Raw genomic sequence first — 17,217 nt, 5'->3', positions numbered from 1 at the left:
TCGGCTCGCCTTTCTCTAGTGTAAATGCAACTCAAGCTACCCGAGCCATACCAGGCTGGCTCGACTCGGCACCGGCTCGGCTCGGCACCGGCTCGGCTCGGCACCGGCTCGGCTCGGGTGTGCAGGTGTAAACGTAGCATTATTGATCCATCGGTTTGCATTGGTAGATACAAGATTGCTTGGTACTTTCAAACAAGTTTACTTACATTTTTTGTGCCTGTAATGAAATTTGTCAGAAACCAGTGCTTCAATTTTAAATGCAATCCGTTCTTGCAGCGAGTTCTCCGGAAATCGAGAATCTAAAAGTTTTTTAATAAAATGGAGAACACCTTTTGTATTGACAATAGATGCTGTTTCTCACTCCAGTGAACTTTTTCTCAGAAAGATACTGGGAGCAATATTCAGCAATTTTGGCCTTTATGTAGCTATGCACTTCAATGGTAGTGAGATTACTTCTCTGAAAATATGGCACAGTTCAGAGGTCCAACATTACAATTTTCCCTTTCCGGTCAAAAAGACGTAAAACACAGGTCTCTAGTCGTTTTTTCTCCGGAAAAAGCAGAGAAAACCATTCAATGTCTGAGTGAGACCGATAGGAGCCGAGAGAACCCGAAAAAAAAGGGACGGATCTGAGCAATACACATAGACTCGGCACCACAGAGATAACACGGCCAAAAACAAACAACATAGCTGCTTCTGCACCCAGCGCTCAAAGTATATCACGGACATTTGCAGAGCTTTTTGAGATGTTATAGTAATAAAATAATGACTTTGATTGCATTATTGAGGAGTTGGTGATAAAACGAGTGATCAGGAAATGATTTATCGGGATGCATGACAATGAAGAGGTATGTGAAAAATACAGTGAACAAGGGGTGGGGCGGGGCTGGAGATGCAGTACTGAGTGTCATGTTGATATGCAGTGCCTTTTAAACCTGTTTTACTGTGAAAAAAATACTTTTAAACAGCGTGTGTAAAGTAAACTGCGTGTGTGAAAATAAATTGGACCTGATGCGCCTGAGACATGCTAAATAAATGGACCGCAAAGGGTTCATTTTTATGGCAAGGAGCACATTGCCAATCAATTTTAATTTCGTCTGGATTGCTCTCTGACGTTCCCCCATTTCAATGTGCTTCTGTTGGCTTTCAGTAGACTGCCAGTAAATGCCGTGTTTCTGGTTGCGTAGAGTTTCAACTGCATCAACATAAGCTTTCTGAACAAAGTTTAAATTGTTAGCAACTGACACTTCAAAGTGCATGCTGCGAGCAGAAAGGAAGTTGTGGGCGACATGGTTTGTGACATGTGTGGTACATGCCAGATTGGTGTGCATGCGTGCAGTTTTGAGGGATCTTTGGTGCAGAGTCTCTGTGTGCATGCTCTGCTTTATATTTGTTGGCAGTGGAGTGAACTGTCCTATGGGCAGGGCTGGTGGAGCTTTCAGGGTACAGGTTTGACACTGAATCAGGAGAATGCTGCAGCTGTGCAGATGCACTGTTAGATTCCCACTCCTCACCACTACTGTCCAACAGACCAGAGTAGTAGCTGTTGCTGCAGAGTTCAACATCTACAATTTCCTCCTTATTATCACACACTGAGTGTGCCCCAACTGAGTGTTGTGGTCTCAGGTGGTACTAGTAAGCACCATCAGGAGACTAACAACTTGTGCTACACATTTTGTAGTCGTGAAAGCTGGCGCTGGGGGTAGGGAGAAAGACCCGCTTAGTGTAGCACCAGCCTGCACTGGCCCAGCAACAACATTCATGTTCCGAAGGACCATAGACTGAGACTTTGGAGGAGGTACTGCTGCATTGCCCTCTGCGTGGGCCAAGGACTGCATGTATGTCAAGTCTCAAGGTTTAAGTTTGTTATTGTTTGTGAGGCTGAGAAACCCTTTACATATGATACAGCTGTAAAGCCAGTACAACTGTCCAAGCATATTATTTCATTTTGGGGGAGTGCCGGGGGCTGGGTGGGGGGTCACCATGAAGAGGTATACATTACCATTCTATATTCCTGTAGCTGCAACGCAAACTCCCCCCTTACTCCAGATAGAATTGCCTTGTTATCTTAAACTGACTGATTGTCTGCACAAGCATTCTATGTTTCTGTACACAACACATCATTACTCGGACAGAGTCGAAGGAGAGGCTGTTCAGACTTACTGTCTCCTTCACGCAGAAATTACCACAGAAATAAAAGATAAATGGACATCAATGAGAATTTAATTATTAAAGTCGAAAAATATAATTCTTTATAATGCCAGTGTCAGTAAAGACAATAAAAAGAAAGATACCATATGGTAAGAAATAACAGAACAATTGGAAATTGATGGTATCTCTCTTTATTTCACCTTAATTTTGGTCAAAATGACGCTTCTTTGTTTTAATAATGTTGACCAATAATAATAATAATAATAATAATAATAATAATAATAATAATCACATTCACACACTAACTGAAGATTTTATTAAAACTGAAATTCAACACAAAAGCACCTTTAAATAAATGCTATACTATTCGTTTATTTTTTCTTTGAAAAATGAAACTACAGTAAGTTGCACGGTCGAGCACATGCACACAAACTAATTATTTTAAGAACATTTTAATAAATGATATTCTCTTAGAAAAGTTGTTAGAAAATCCCTTTCAAAGTGAAAGTCATGTCTCAAGTCATTTTATCTGTCTGACCTCATTCACTATCACTACCCTATTTTCTCACCAAATAATGAGTAATAGAAACATTCGTACTTTGAAAAAACTGTCACTTGTTATGAATACTAATTTGTACTTGTAATATAGCACACCCCTACTAGAGACCTGCTCTCAATTCCCTAGAGTGTGTCTCTGTAGGTAAAACAGAGATGAGACGATGCACAGCAGGAAGAATGAAAGGAAGGAAGAGATAAAGGAAACAACGAAAGATGTATTAAAGATATCTAACAGCACTTAACCTTGGGGAACAATAATGAATTAACCTATACAGTGTCAGGAAAAATAACCATAAATAAAACTTCCAGTGTCTTCCTTGACTTACTTATAACAATGTATAACCAAGTTATCAGCGAGAACTGCCAGACTCTCTATACAGCAAGGATAGTTTATGTGTTTTCAGGGTATTGGCGCAGCAAAAGTAAATCAGCCAAAAGCACCATTTCACTTTTAATTTGTAGTTCCCAACACTCTTAGGTGAAATGTAGAAGAAAAGTCAATCCCTGTCATACAGTAAGAGAAATATGACATTTTTTTTTTGCAGATTTTTGCAGACCCCAGGCACTTTTATCCACGCATATGTATATTACAGGACATCCGAGTTTAATGACAATTATCTTGTTCTGTCAACATGGAAATATACTAGGGAATGCACTTATTGTGACATCTATATCTGTGACATTTATATTAAAGTATTTATTTCTGTTTTAAAATGGAACATTTGCATGCAAAAATATATTTTTTTTTATATAATATAAATATAAAAAAGGTCTGGCATGTGTGGGATTTAATGAAACTATAACCTTCAGTTTGCAAGCGTGTTGTGTTACATAACTGTCAGTGTTACATTATTAGTTGAGAAAACAAGCAGTATTTTCAAAGATGAAGTCAGCCAGCTGAGAATTCTCGGGACTTTGGGGATTTTTCAAGTCATCATCATCATCATTCTGAGATTCTGCTCTCGATCTGTGAAAAATGTTAGTTTCTTGTCAGTGTAACGCTCATTGTGGTCCCTATTGGCGCAAGGAAGTACGGTTCTTCTCGATACTGTTTGATGAGAGTAATGCTATTTGTGGTCCCCACTGGACAAAAAGGAACATTCATTTCTGAGAATTAGCTATGCTGAAGGATAGCCTATATATTTGGTAAAAGTAAAACATAAATAAATAAATACATTAACCCTTTGCGATCCTATGTCGGACCAGGTCCGACATTACAATTTTCCCTTTCTGGCCCCATCATCAAAAAGACGTAAAACACAGGTCTCTAGTTGTTTTTTCTCCAGAAAAAGCAGAGAAAACCATTTAGTGGCCGAGTGAGACCGATAGGAGCTGAGAGAAGCTGAAAAAAAAGGGTCGGATCTGAGCAATACACATAGCCCCGGCACTACAGAGATAACACGGCCATAAACAACAAAAATACTTTTAAACAGCGCGTCTACAATAAACTACGAGTGGGAAAATAAATCGGACCCGACGCGCCTGAGACGCGCTGAATAAATGGACCACAAAGGGTTAATAAATATTGAAATAAATGAATATAGACATTTTTCTTTCTTTATCTATCTTGATGTTTATTTATTTTTCATTATCAGATATAAACACTGCCATTTAATACTGTATGAAACAAAATAAATACTCAACAGTTCTTTTTCAATTGAATACACTATGTAACACAATTTTTGTTCCTGGGTAGTAAGTGTTATTTCCTAATTGCTTATGCCTCAAAAGTATAGAAAATGGCTATTATTCCCCACAAACTTTGCTTTTGTGACCAGGACAGTGATATTTTGAAATTTACCTATTTCCAATGAGAAAACTGGCGAATTTGTGTCTTTTCGTTCACATAAAGTCAGAAAAAAACAACATATGAATCCAAATTAACATGTATTTATACTAAAGTAATACAAAAATGACTACAAAAGATTTAGAAGTGAGTAGTTTTTCGAGATTTACGATTATACTGTAAATCACTTTCATGAATCAGCCCCCAAGTAGCCTGCCATCATGTTCTCGTTATACTGTCCTTGGTAGCGGCGTTCAAAGTCCAGTATATCCTGGTGGAAGCGCTCGCCTTGCTCCTCCGAGTGCGCTCCCATGTTCTCCTTGAATTTATCAAGATGAGCATCAAGGATATGGACTTTGAGGGACATCCTACAGCCCATTGTACCGTAGTTCTTCACCAGAGTCTCAACCAGCTCCACATAGTTTTCGGCCTTGTGATTGCCCAGGAAGCCCCGAACCACTGCGACAAAGCTGTTCCAAGCCGCTTTCTCCTTACTAGTGAGCTTCTTGGGGAATTCATTGCACTCCAGGATCTTCTTTATCTGTGGTCCGATGAAGACACCGGCTTTGACCTTTGCCTCAGACAGCTTAGGGAAGAAGTCTTGAAGGTACTTGAAGGCTGCCGACTCCTTATCTAGAGCTCTGACAAATTGTTTCATAAGGCCCAATTTGATGTGCAGTGGTGGCATCAGCACCTTCCGGGGGTCCACCAGTGGCTCCCACTTGACGTTGTTCCTCCCCACAGAGAACTCGGTCCGCTGTGGCCAGTCCCGCCTGTGGTAGTGCGCCTTGGTGTCCCTGCTGTCCCAAAGGCAAAGATAGCAGGGAAACTTGGTAAAACCGCCTTGGAGACCCATCAGGAATGCCACCATTTTGAAGTCTCCTATGACCTCCCAGCCGTACTCATCATACTTCAAGGCGTCCAGCAAGGTCTTGATGCTGTTGTAATCCTCTTTGAGGTGCACCGAGTGAGCCAGGGGAAAAGACGGGTACTTGTTACCATTATGGAGCAGCACAGCTTTTTTTTTTTTTTTTTTAATTATTATTATTATTATTATTATTATTTATTTATTAGCAGACGCCCTTATCCAGGGCGACTTACAATTGTTACAAGATATCACATTATACATTATTTCACATTATACAGATATCACATTATTTTACATACAATTACCCATTTATACAGTTGGGTTTTTACTGGAGCAATCTAGGTAAAGTACCTTGCTCAAGGGTACAACAGCAGTGTCCCCCACTGGGGATTGAACCCACAACCCTCCGGTCAAGAGTCCAGAGCCCTAACCACTACTCCACACTGCTGCCGTAGGCTCCTGGATGAGCTGTAAATGAAGAGGCGCCACTCATTCTGGTTGCAGGCAGAAGCAGAGCCCATCTTGACAGGTGAAGAAGCTGGAAAAAGGTTGGTGACGCTTCCTCTGATCTGCGACTTGCACACTTTCATCCAACAAGTTCCACTGCTTGAGCCTAGACGTCAAAAGCTCGGCATTGGACTTGGTGAGACCAAGATCTCTAATCAAGTAGTTGAGGTCTTTTGGTTGGGGTAGTATGGGTTTCTCTCCTCAGCTCCACCTCTGAAATTGTCATCTGGATCTACAACGCCTTCCTCGCTCTCTGACTTGCTGCTATCTTCTAAAGACAGCTGCTCTCTCTCCGGAGGAGTGGGTACGGGGAGCTCATGGCAGTGTGGCACCAGGGCGATGGATGAAGGAAGGTCCGGATACGTGATAGCAGGTGCATTCTAGCCAGTCCGACGTTTGGAAGGGTCCACCATGCAGAAGTAGCAGTTGCTGGAGAGGTCAGTGGGTTCCCGCCAAATTCTTGGGATAGCGAACTTCATGGCTCTCTTTTCCCCTCTGTACCATCCTACAAAAATACATTTATTTCACCCATGACTAATGTGTAAGAGATTCTCGCAACATTTTTCATATATGATATATTTTTTCAATAACATTGAAAATTGTAAAACATTTTAAAATTAAAAACTTTTACAATTTTAAAAATTTTAACAAATTTTATAACATAAAATTCCGAGCAACAATTGTCCATCTTACCTTCCAGAGTTTTTTTGCAGTGCTCGCAGGTGAAATGAGATGCCCAGGGTTTGTCTTGATCCCCGACAGGCATGCCGAAATATGCCTTGTAGGCCTCACACATCTTAGCAGATGCTTCCACGGAGTACTTTTTCGCTCTTGTCTTGATAAATTGGCCGCAGACATTGCAAAATGCATCTGCCGGATGCTTGCAGCCTCTTGATGCCATCTCAGAAAAATGCAGATATGTATCCACTTAGGCAGCTGGAACTAAACTGAACTGGTGGGCTTAAGGCCCCTGTATTTATACTACTATTTATATTACTGGAAAGTTCTAGAACGTTCTAGAAGTTACTCCAAGTTTACTCAGCACTGAATCTATCTGGAATGTTCTGGAAAATAGGTACATTTCAAAATATCACTGTCCTGGTCACAAAAGCAAAGTTTGTGGGGAATAATAGCCATTTTCTATACTTTTGAGGCATAAGCAATTAGGAAATAACACTTACTACCAAGGAACCAAAAAAAAAAAAAAATTTGTTACATGGTGATATTAGTGAAGATTTTTGTACATAAAGGTCGTCATGCTTTCATATATTTTTACTTTCAAATTAAAACATATATTGTAACGACCCAGACAATTGCTTTGTTGCAGGACTTGTTGTCTGTTCAGTTTGTCTCGTCTGTCTTTTATGTTACATGTATTGTAAGTGGAATGGGTCTTGCCATTACTTAGCATGGGAAGGGGGAGTGAGTGAATGAGTGGGGAGAATGTGTGTTGCTGTTTTTTTGGGGTTCCAGAGCATGGATGTGACTGGTTGATGAGCCAGACAGCGGCGGGAAATGACGGGAGGTTATATAAGGGGGTGCATGAGTCTGGGGAATGGAGACAGTCCAGCGCTGAACTTGAATGAGAAGCTGAGGGTGCAACTGAGTGAGCGTATGAGCTGTGATCGGAGAGAATATGCATAAACATATGGTTATTATTTTGGTGCTGTGAATTCCGGCCCCTAACAGGAATTCTCTGTAGTTTCAAATAAAAAACATTTTGAGAATTCAACACCGTCACCCTGAGTACTACTTCCTAATGAAAACGTTACAATATACTAAATGAACGGATCAAACTTATTATGATAGTTTGCAAAATCAGATGAAAGCTTTCAATACAGTCGGGATCATACATAATCATTATTTACAAAATCTTGTTTGTTTCATTACTTGTTAAAAACTGTAACTTTACTGCTATACTACCAGCAAATGTTGTAAAATGGAAGGATGAACTTTGTGGCGTGAAAGCTAGGGCGTCTGCATTGGAATCATGTCTTGGGATCGATTCCCACAAGGTTTATATTGCAAACTTAACAAAACATTTTATGTATTTTGTTTTTGTGTAACAAGCACATTTTTAATGTGAAAGAAATGTAGTTGATATGAATGACACTTTCATTGAACATACATATTTTTGCACTCATAACTTTAATGTGCATATATACCGAGCATCAAAAGAAACTTATCACTATTATAACACATTTACTTAAGGTATATAAATGATGGACATTGACGAAAATGTTTTTGTTTTCTTTTTAATCACTCATCCTTGACCATGAGACCTTGGCCTGTGTTTTTTCATGCAAGTTCGATCCACTTTTATTGTGCATTTTATTTATTATATACATTTTTTTATTTATTATATAACTTTTATCACTATATATAGAATTGGTCCAGTGCAGTTAAAAATACTGCTGTTATATTATTATTATTATTATTATTTATTTCTTAGCAGACACCCTTATCCAGGGCGACTTACAATCGTAAGCAAATACATTTCAAGTGTTACAATACAGGTAATACAATAAGAGCAAGAAATACAATAACTTTTGTTCAAGCAAAGTATAAGTATGACAAACCACAATTCAATAATACAGCAGATAATAGTGATAGTTACATCAGGGTATGATTAAATAGTGATAGTTACATCAGGATATGATTAAATACAAAGTACTGCAGGTTAAACACTTGGCAGATTACAGTATTCTGAAGTACAGGATTAAATGCAGTAAAATAGGGGCAGATAAGAGCAAAATAAAGCACAGTTACATGAAGGGTGATAGTGTCCCAGGATACAAACAGAGGAGTTCTAAAGGTGCTCTTTGAAGAGGTGAGTCTTAAGGAGGCGCCGGAATGTGGTCAGGGACTGGGCAGTCCTGACATCTGTAGGAAGGTCATTCCAACACTGCGGAGCAAGGGTGGAGAAGGAGCGGGCTCTGGAGGCAGGGGAGCGTAGCGGAGGTAGAGCTAGTCTTCTAGTGCAGGCGGAGCGGAGAGGTCGAGTGGGGGTGTAGGGAGAGCTGAGGGTCTGGAGGTAGCTGGGTGCAGTCTGGTCAAGGCATCTGTAGGCTAGTACAAGAGTCTTGAACTGGATGCGAGCGGTGATCGGGAGCCAGTGGAGCGAGCGGAGTAGTGGAGTAGTGTGGGCGAAGCGAGGCAGAGAGAACACCAGGCGGGCAGCAGAGTTCTGGATGAGCTGGAGCGGACGGGTGGCAGACGCAGGGAGGCCAGCCAGGAGGGAGTTGCAGTAGTCTAGGCGGGAGAGTACCAGGGCCTGGACCAGGAGCTGGGTAGCATAGTTGGTGAGGAAGGGTCGGATTCTTCGGATGTTGCTCAGGAAGAATCGGCAAGTGCGTGCCAGAGTGGAGATGTGCTGGGAATAAGAGAGGCAGGGGTCCAGGGTGACTCCAAGGTTCTTAGCTGAGGAAGAGGGAGAGAGTGTGGTAGATTCCAGAGGAACAGAGATAGAGAGATCAGAGGAGGGGGAGGAGGAGGGAAAGAAAAGGAGGTCAGATTTAGAGAGGTTGAGTTTGAGGTGATGCGAGTGCATCCAGGAGGAAATAGCAGACAGACAGGTAGAGATACGGGAGGAGATGGTGGAGTCAGAGGTGGGGAAGGAGAGGAAAATCTGAGCATCATCAGCATAGAAATGGTATGAGAAACCATAGGATGCGATGAGGGGGCCCAGGGAGCGGGTGTAGAGAGAGAACAGGAGAGGACCCAAGACTGACCCTTGGGGGACTCCAGTTAAGAGCGGGTGAGGTGTGGAGGTTGCTCCACGCCAGGTTACCTGGTAAGTGCGGTTGGTGAGGTAGGAGGAGAACCAGGCCAGAGCAGTGCCAGAGATCCCCAGGTATATCATTCTATCAAAGAAAAACCATATATAATATCTCTCTCTCTCTCTCTCTCTCTCTCTCTCTATATATATATATATATATATATCTATATACAGTATATATATATATATATATATATATATATATATATATATATATATATATATATATACACACACATACACACACACACACACACACACACACACACACACACACATACAGTCGCCACCACTTGCAGTGTACAGGGTTATTTTGGGCACCATTTATATCAGACACATAGCGTTTGCCTTGTCCACTGATTTCAATAACAAAGGCATAGTTTATACTGTGTTAAGCACTGTGTATATTTCAGGCAAACTCAGCTGTTTGGATCTCGTTATGTGCGATTCACATAGATTTACATAAAAAGGTAGCACTTTACTGTAGTAAAAAAGCTTAACAGATCGATCAATCAGCTATTGAGCGATTACTCCTGTACTGTACCTTGGCTATTTAATCCCTGTACGCAGTGTCGGGTTTATTTACAGTTTGAAAAAACAGCACCGACTGCAACAGCAAGCAAGCATGGCTGGAAAGAGAAAAGCGATGAAAATTCAGTGTAAATACAATGTCTCTGTTAGAAGCTGTGCGCTTACTAAAGCATGCTCTGTCAGTCAGCAAAATGCAACGTTGCTTCAGAAAGCTGGGGACAATGCGGGAATGGACCTGATTATGGACTGGGAACTCAGATCTGTTAAGTGTTCTCTGTGTGTTTTGGTGCTTATGAGACTAGAGCTGAAAGACTGCCTGTGTGTGAGTGCATCACTGAGGGGGGCAGGTCTGACATGAGCAGTCAGAGAAAGGGAGTGTTGGACCAATGAGTGTAGTAATGTGCATTTGATGAGATTTTTGGATTCGGGTCCGAACCGGGTATCTGTCATTGGAAACGAGTATTTCAATTCTGATTCCGGTTCCCAAACTATGTAGAAAAACATGTCAGTATGTCAATGCGTGAGCAAAAGGGGGGTGGGGTCTGCAACAGACTTTTACGTACGCTTCTGTACAGGTGCCAATGTGACAACTTCCCGGTGCTCTGCGTGTCGTTTTAATTCACTATTCTGATAAGTTTTACAGCCAAGTTTTTTTCCCAAATGACTTGCATGTTTTGCAATACATGACAATGACATTTTCACTAGAACCTTCTTAGTTTTTAGTTTTAGTTAAGTCAGCGCGTTGCACAGTTGCTTTCTTATTTGCTTCTGTACTGTTGATTTCATTTTCACCAAGAACCAGAGTTTCTTTATGTGTGGCACTATTATTTGCATCAACGGGATTGGATTTTCTAAATTTTGATCCAACAAAATCAAATCTAGATGATTTTTTTAAAATATTTATTTACTCATGATCTCTGTTTAACCGCATACAGTAATGTGTTTGTAAACGTGATCTCCAGTACTCAACTCCAGGGAATTGTGCAATGCTATGTTTGTTTGTTTGTTTGTTAAGGTGCAGGGAGCACTGCAACAATTTGTACATGTTGACTTCCATAAAATTAATTGGAAATATAAACAATATCATTGGATATAGATTAAAACGGGATCTGTGGTCTACATCTGCGTTTTAGAAACGCACTGCTGGGTTTTTTTTGTGTGTTTTATAAAAATGTACTGTGTATATAACTCAGAATTATGTGTAAATGTGACCTCTGATTTTAATCAGTTAAAACTCTAAATATCTCACATGTAAATCCATTTAAAATGTTTGAAGTAGACAAAAAATAAATGCGCTTACATATATTCACAGTGAATGCACTTTAAAAAGTCAAACAGGCAGCGTCACAAACCATCGAAAACACAGTAATATTACATTTTACGCAATTATTAAATACAGTGAATGTCAGTCAATTACTTACAATTGCCTAGTTAGTATCCTTTTGTCTCTGCACCACCTTACAGGAGAAAGCATCGGGGCTTGCAATTATACTCCAGAAAATCGTACATCTCTCGACAGGAGAGACTTGTTTATAAACTAAACTCTTAAGTGTGTGCATATTTGTTTTGCCATGTTGACCGCCACACTACTACTAACTTGCTTAAAAAACTGCACATTTTAAATAAAGTTGTAATATGGAAACGTCTGGGACTTAACAGATCCGCGCCAAATGCCTCGCAAGTTGTCAATCAAACGAAGCTTGCACATGATTCGTTGTGTAAGATCCCACCCAAATATTGCATCACAACTACTTTGCTTTGATTGGCTAAAGCCTGTGGCATTTAAAAAGATAGCCTATTTGACCTAAACTTGAATTGGCATTCACATAGGCGCAGATTTGGGTGGGCCTGTGTGCTATCTGGGTGGGCCGTGGCTACGCCCCTGCTCTACACCATTTTATATACACCAGAGTATATACAAGCAATATATACACACAGAAATTAGATATTGTATGTACACAGCAACGATAATTGTACATAACAAGGTCAATGTTTTATCTAATAGATATTGGGTTTACCGAAAAATGTACATTTTGTTGTTTAAAAACAATGCTTTTAAAAGACATTATTCTAATAATTTTCTCCTAACCCCGTATAAGGGAATCTGCCCCCTCATGCTTGGGCACCACCAAACATTTTACAAACCCAGCGCCATTGCATATAAACAAGTACTATAGTATTACAGTACTACGTCAGCATAAACCAATTAGAAAGACCACAACAATCACAGAGCTAAAAATAAGTCAAACTAAACTCATCACAGCCACGATCAGTAGTCCAAAACAAGGACAACAAAACACAAATATATCTAGTTAAGTGCGTGTTTTTTCTTTTCTTTTTTTTTTTTTTTTTTACTGTGTGAAGCCTCAATTATAGTTATTAGATTTTTCACAGAAATTAAAAGTCTTTGATCATTTTAATGGCTTTAATTGTCAGTTTTATTAAAAACATAATAGTACCGGATCCTTGATATTTGTATTCAGTTCGTCAGTTCCAAAGCAGGAACCGGTTCACACATCACTAAATGAGTGAGGAAGGGGGAGGGACTTGAGATGACAGTTTGAAAGAGAGAAGCGGGATCTTGCGGCGGGACAGAGAGAGAGAGTTAAGAGAGGTTGAGTTTGTGAGTGAGAGGAGAGGAATGAGAGCCATTGTTCACTAAAAGCTAAAAAAAATAATAAAGACAGCGGTTTCCTTCTGCTTTGAACCACATCTGTTATCTGTCTCATTATATCCTGGAAACCTCGCAGCTATCAACTTCAACCTCCGTCTCGATCTCCTGTCTGTCACTTAACAGCGAATGCAGGCATCCACACACTAAACAGGGGATTTAGGGGAGCTCCCTAATAAAAGATGAATCTCAGAACAATAATAATATAGTACAGTCATTGTTACAGCTGTGTATAATGGTATTTCAAACAGGATTCATTTATCCACCTTTTTACATATCCGACTGATACTGTACTTTTCATTACATTCATAGGTTTAAATACATCTTTTTTATTAGTGTAATGAGTGTCTTAATAAAGATTTTTTAACTGCATACACGCTTGTTTGTTTTAATTACTGTACTGGTGATTGGGGGACATTTTGAATGTCAGGTTATTGTGTGAGTGTTTATACCGTCCATCGCTTACTGCGGGTGAATCACGTTAACACAAATGCGTCCGTTCTAAGAGGTGGTGACTGTATGTGTGTGTGTGTATATATATATATTGTAAAATAGCGGGTTATGAGAAACAGCAGGGAGGGGGTTAAAACCTCCCTGCGAGAGAATGTACCTTTGTTTGGTTGTTTGCTTTATTGTTTCATTTAATTTGTTTAATTGTTTTATTGTTAATTATCATCCGCACCTGGGCGTTATTGGAAATTAAGCCCAGGTGCGGGGGTTTAAAAAGAGAGCAAGCAGTCTGCTCGGGGCTGCTGAATGGAAGGATGCAGAAAGGAGTGCTCTGCTTCCTGGCAGTCCCGAGGAAAAGGTACAGTGCAAACCTGTGTGGTTAAGTTTTGGTGGAACAGGGAAACGGCTTAGCCGTCCTGTGATAGTTAGGTTCCTGCGTGTGTAGTTAATGCTCAGAAGAGCTAGGTGTTTGTTTTGTGTTTTGTTTTACTGTTGTGTTTATTAAAAAAATAGCGCGTGAGCGCTGAAAAAAATCCATTTCTCGTGTCTGGGTCGCATTCTTAAAGGGGCAACGAACCCGAGTGGTGCAAGTCTTTTACATTTGGTGGCAGAGAGTGTGGGCGCCCCTACGACCCAGAGAAATATGGATTTATGGGACTTGATCGAGCAGATCAATAGAAATGCTGTTGCTCAGAGAGAGCAGCTGGAGAGATGGGAGAGAGAGATGGGGTTGGCCCCAGTGAAGAGAAGGGAGCCAACAGAATTGGAGCTGCTGCTCCAAGAATGGGAGCAGGCTAGCGGAGCTCCGCAGCCTCCCGAGCCAGAGGGGGAGGAGCCGCCGCTGCCAGAACCCAGAGAGGAGGAGCCGCCGCTGCCAGAGCCCAGAGGGGAGGAGCCGCCGCTTCCGGAGCCCAGAGGGGAGGAGCCGCCGCTTCCGGAGCCCAGAGGGGAGGAGCCGCCGCTTCCGGAGCCCAGAGGGGAGGAGCCGCCGCTGCCGGAGCCCAGAGGGGAGGAGCCGCCGCTTCCGGAGCCCAGAGGGGAGGAGCCGCCGCTTCCGGAGCCCAGAGGGGAGGAGCCGCCGCTTCCGGAGCCCAGAGGGGAGGAGCCGTCGCTTCCGGAGCCCAGGGGGGAGGTGAAAAGTATACCTCCACCACAGCCCCGACCACCGCCCCTACGGTCCAGTCCGGCACCGCTGCGTCCAGTCCCTCACCCCTTGCTCCAGGACACCCGGCCGGTCTTCCCGGACCTTCCTGCGCTGGACCTTGAGCCCAGGAGTGTGCAGCACTGGCCACAGCTTTTCCCCTGGTTCCCTGCTCCGCTCTTCCCGAGCACCCAGACGTCGCTGGGCTGCTGCCAGACGTCGCTGTCGCTCCCCCTGTTCGCTGCTTCGCTTCCCCTGGGTGATCGGACATCACTGCGCCGGTTCCCAGGGGAAGATCTCTGCCCACTGCTGCATCCTCCAGTGCCACGGTCTACGCTCCGGTCGCCCCTGTCGATCCGTTGGGTTCCCTTGTCGTCGGTGCGCGGTCCTTACCTGGCTGAGCCGGGATGTGGACCGATCCACCCTCAAGCCTGCCCGTGGAAGAGGGCAAGAAAGGACATTTATGGACTTGAGGGTGGGTGGTTATGTTTTAGGGGAGGAGGTGGCCGTCTCGTGGCCTGTGTCTTGTAAAGACAAGGGGGGGGATGTGTAAAATAGCGGGTTATGAGAAACAGCAGGGAGGGGGTTAAAACCTCCCTGCGAGAGAATGTACCTTTGTTTGGTTGTTTGCTTTATTGTTTCATTTAATTTGTTTAATTGTTTTATTGTTAATTATCATCCGCACCTGGGCGTTATTGGAAATTAAGCCCAGGTGCGGGGGTTTAAAAAGAGAGCAAGCAGTCTGCTCGGGGCTGCTGAATGGAAGGATGCAGAAAGGAGTGCTCTGCTTCCTGGCAGTCCCGAGGAAAAGGTACAGTGCAAACCTGTGTGGTTAAGTTTTGGTGGAACAGGGAAACGGCTTAGCCGTCCTGTGATAGTTAGGTTCCTGCGTGTGTAGTTAATGCTCAGAAGAGCTAGGTGTTTGTTTTGTGTTTTGTTTTACTGTTGTGTTTATTAAAAAAATAGCGCGTGAGCGCTGAAAAAAATCCATTTCTCGTGTCTGGGTCGCATTCTTAAAGGGGCAACGAACCCGAGTGGTGCAAGTCTTTTACAATATATATATATATATATATATATATATATATCAGCAGAATTTAACTATTTTATTTTATTGGAATTGCCTTGCAATATTGTTTGATGTGATACTGAATTGATGATACTGAATTGATGCCAAATTCTCTAACGCAGAAAGGTTGCTCTTATCAACATAATTATAGCTGACTGCCATTAAGTTACAAGACAAACCAGTGTAGATAAGCTAAACTACATGGATATGAGCAGTGGGGCCTGAAAGGGTGGACCTAAACCTGTAGGTTCAATAACTCATGTCTGGTTTTAGTGCTATTTTTGAAACTGTAAGAGGAATACAATACGCTTAGGGTGGCTTTGGCTTTGCCTTTGAATAAAAAAAAGGATAAAAAAAACCAAAACATTTAGACCTACAAAATTATCTGGCCTACCTAGGTGTGATTACCACATACAAAGCTGCAGTATCAATTTAATTACTCATTGTATTATTAATATTATATTTTTTAATTAGTTTTTGTTTGATAATCAAGATGTAAGCCTTAATGTATAGTAAATAAAAAATGGCTAAACGTATACTTTAGATTTGTATTTTACAAGACACACTATAATCACTACTGACAGTGACAGTCACATGAAGAAACAGTAATACCGCTCTCCCAAAGAAGTGATGTAGCTCAGTAGTTCCCAAACTGCGGGTTGCAAAGTCCCAAAGTGAGTCCCTGAACAGGGTAGTTAACACATACAAATATATTTGTACAGCAATGTAAAGGACAGTATTCCTTTTTAATACTATTTAAAAAAAACAAAAAAAAACACAAAATGATCATTAGATTTTTCTTTTTATAATGAATTTGTTCAACAGTCCCCCACTCCACTTATGCAATGAACTTAATCACAAATAGTATGTTTCTAATTATTAGGAAGTCATCAGAAACATCATTAAAATCCCCTGCTGTCGAATCATACTGTGCAAAGCACATACTTATTGAAGACATGTCAGATGATAGAGGTTTGCAGCTGAATGAATGGCTTTGCTCTCCAAATTGATTATGAACAGTATACATTTTTATAAGTACTATAATTTTACTGTGTTAATACTCCTTGATACAGTGATGCTTCATTTTTCTGTCCCCCCTTTTACTAACTATAGAATCAATCCTATCGGCATTGCTACTCGGAAGGTTTCAGGCAAGAAGAGATTATTGATCTTTCTGCACCTGGCAAGTCAACAAGCAGTATTAATTCACTCATATCTCACCATCAGTTTTCTCTCCACTATATTACAATATCTGATGCCATTAAATGCATTGTACGATTACGATTGTAAGTCGCCCTGGATAAGGGCGTCTGCTAAGAAATAAATAATAATAATAATAATAATTAAGTTAGCCAAAGCCAATATCTCAGATGCCCATCTCCCCGTCACCTGTTCGGGATCTGCTGGTAACGCAACTTTTACTTCGCAACAAAACTCACCTTCTGCTGCCACAATAGCCCAAAGATTTTCCACTCTCTCTCCGAGGCTCTCTGCTGGCTGCTGCTTAACTCTTGTCGTGTTCCATTTATTCTGCATCTTCTCAACGACTTCCTGCTAATATCTCTTCCCTCAGACCCTCCAGCTCAAGCAATTTCCAATCTAAAATCCTTATTTTCATCAAACGGTGTCCCGCTTTCCGAGGATAAAACCATAGGTCCAGTCAACTCCATCAAATTCCTCGACATTACTCTGGACACACTGAAATTCGAA

The 17,217-nt window shown here is 41.5% G+C and overlaps 1 protein-coding gene and 1 long non-coding RNA gene across 2 annotated transcripts in view; one reads left to right on the top strand and one right to left on the bottom strand.

Moving 5' to 3' along the window:
• LOC117421151 (glutamate receptor ionotropic, delta-2-like) overlaps positions 1–17,217 on the top strand; it is a 662,598-nt gene that overhangs the window by 70,008 nt on the left and 575,373 nt on the right. The window lies entirely within an intron of this gene.
• Positions 9,667–11,837, bottom strand: LOC131737427 (uncharacterized). The gene is made up of 3 exons (XR_009329025.1): positions 11,601–11,837; positions 10,193–10,277; positions 9,667–9,733 (listed from the first exon to the last, which is right to left on the bottom strand). It is a non-coding gene; the product is annotated as an uncharacterized LOC131737427 (long non-coding RNA).

Source organism: Acipenser ruthenus, chromosome 1, assembly GCF_902713425.1.
Source record: "Acipenser ruthenus chromosome 1, fAciRut3.2 maternal haplotype, whole genome shotgun sequence".
Taxonomy (NCBI): Eukaryota; Metazoa; Chordata; class Actinopteri; order Acipenseriformes; family Acipenseridae; genus Acipenser; species Acipenser ruthenus.
The sequence above is the reverse complement of the archived record's forward strand: the minus strand, read 5'-3'. Positions and strand labels throughout refer to the sequence as shown.